Source organism: Anas platyrhynchos, chromosome 2, assembly GCF_047663525.1.
Source record: "Anas platyrhynchos isolate ZD024472 breed Pekin duck chromosome 2, IASCAAS_PekinDuck_T2T, whole genome shotgun sequence".
In the NCBI taxonomy this organism is placed as follows: domain Eukaryota; kingdom Metazoa; phylum Chordata; class Aves; order Anseriformes; family Anatidae; genus Anas; species Anas platyrhynchos.
Genome location: NC_092588.1, coordinates 125800453 through 125802611, shown reverse-complemented (window position 1 = coordinate 125802611; position 2159 = coordinate 125800453). Strand labels below are relative to the sequence as shown.

Below are 2159 nucleotides of genomic sequence, written 5' to 3'. Positions count from 1 at the left end.
GATGCAGAATGCTCAGGGACATAGAGTAAATGATGAAAGACATTTGTCTGAAGAAAGCTGCTTGTGTACAAGCATAGATTTTACGGCTCTGGCCATAGACAACCAACTCAGTGATGCAAACCACTGCAGTAGCCACAAATTCCATTCTGATTATACCTTTCACATATTCATGGATATATACATGTATCTATATATACATATATATTTATCTCAGAAGAGTCCTATGGAATCTGTGGATGACAATTCTTGCTATTAGAACTCATCCTCTGTGCTGGTATTTCAGGGATCTAAGCTTGGAAGTTGAGATCAACTCCAAAGAATTTCTGATCTTAGAGGCCATATGGAAAGAGAAAAGCTCTCCAAAATACTTTAGAGCCAGGGCTCAAACCTATTCCAGCTGTGCAGACCTGTTAGATTTTGCTCTGGAAGTAGTTTCTGTTTAAAAACCTACCTGCTTTCCTTTGTCTTAGGTAAGCTTTCCGGGTGTATACAAAATTTGGAATATACACTAATGTGTTCAATGCCAGGTTTTACAACACAGAATTTTCTAAAGGTGGGAGAAGCATGATAAAATTTCACCTCCCCAATAAAGCGTGAGTTCATGCTAGTTCCCATGTGGCAGATTATTCAACACATTATTGAGGTAAAATATCAGAACCATTTTTTAAAGCTTGGGTAAAAAATTAAAGCAAGACTAATCATTATGGAGTACAGGAGTAAATGTTGTGCTTTTTTATGAGCTCTCAAAAACATGAATTCCCCATATGCAGATAATTTTTTTTTTCATTATAGCTCTAGGGGGAAATTTCTTGCCGGTTTCCTTAGCAGATTTTCATATAAACAAAATTGCATGGGATCTCAGAAAAACTGAGCAGAGAAAAATGTGTTTTTAAATACTGAAGTTTGTCATACTTGTTATATAGCTACATATATATAGCACTGTAGTTACGCAGTGATGGCTGTGTTTATGTGCATGCTCGTATGAGAGTATGCATGTGCATGTCTGATTTTGAAATGTCTGCCTGTAAAAAAAAAGCTGAAGCTGTATTCCCAGAGCCTCTTTGTGAAAATCCTTGATTAAACACAGCATGTTCTCGGTGAATTTGTTGGGCAGGATAACGTAGTATCAGATTAATAAAGGTCTGCTGAGCTCCAGAAAATACAGAATACTTTAAAAAATGGTGAAATAAATGTATTTTTAACTTCCCACAAGAAGTATGAAAACATTCAGGATATAAATTGCTGCTGCAGTACCAGAAGAATATTTATGTTCCTCTATTTAATTCAGTCTATTTTTTCGGTAGGTCAGTGTTTGTGAAAAGACACACACGGACTTGGTCCTTAGAGCTGGCTGAGGAACGTCCCACACAGGGACTGGGACAGGCCATATCAGACTGATGTCTGCCAAGTCGGACTCCCTCTAATTTGCATTCAGATGTATGGGTATTGTGTGATTTCTGGTTTGAACCACAGCATCCTAAATCCCATGGTGGTCTCTGCCATCTAGCAGAGGCTGTGATAAAGAGGCGGTTGTTATCTGGAGATTCATGAGGAAAGACAGGTAAATCCCTAGCCATGCATATAGCCACAATAACTTTGAAGCACCTCACAAGATATATTTTTTATAAGAACAACCAAATATAATCATTCAGTACCTTCAGGTCATCATCAATGTTGAGAAGTACTGGTTGAGAAAGCTCAAGGTCACTAAATGCCAAGTACTGCATGTGAAGAAAAGCCATATATGCAATACCTAGAAAATTACTCTTACATAAGCTGGTTTCTCTTGAGATCGTATAAATCTTTTGCCTTTTACTAAAGATTTCTGTGGACAGGAACAATCACGAATGTCGTGGCTTTATATTTTTTGACCAGGACGGGCAAACAGCGCGTGGCGCCTCAGAAGGGAGAGGCGCGGCAGTTGGCGCAGGCAGGGCGAGCAGGCAGGGCAGAGCGCGACCCCCCGCCCATACCAACACCTCCTCTAACGGCGGTCTAGCGCTAGCTCAGCTGCGATGGTGGACACCAGGCACAGTGCGCTCTCCAGGAAGTCTGTACACACCCAGACCGACTGCCCGCTCAAAAATGCAGCAGTTCAGGTCTCCGGGTGCAGGCAGTGCCTGAGCCTGTTGCTACCACCTGCGGGGGGCAGAGAGACT

At 41.2% G+C, this 2159-nt stretch overlaps 1 non-coding gene across 1 annotated transcript; it reads left to right on the top strand.

Annotated features, from left to right (window-relative positions):
* The first annotated feature begins 1771 nt into the window (after nucleotides 1-1771).
* Nucleotides 1772-1895, top strand: LOC113842982 (U5 spliceosomal RNA). Its single transcript, XR_003495888.3, has one exon. It is a non-coding gene; the product is annotated as a U5 spliceosomal RNA (small nuclear RNA).
* Nucleotides 1896-2159: the final 264 nt, after the last annotated feature.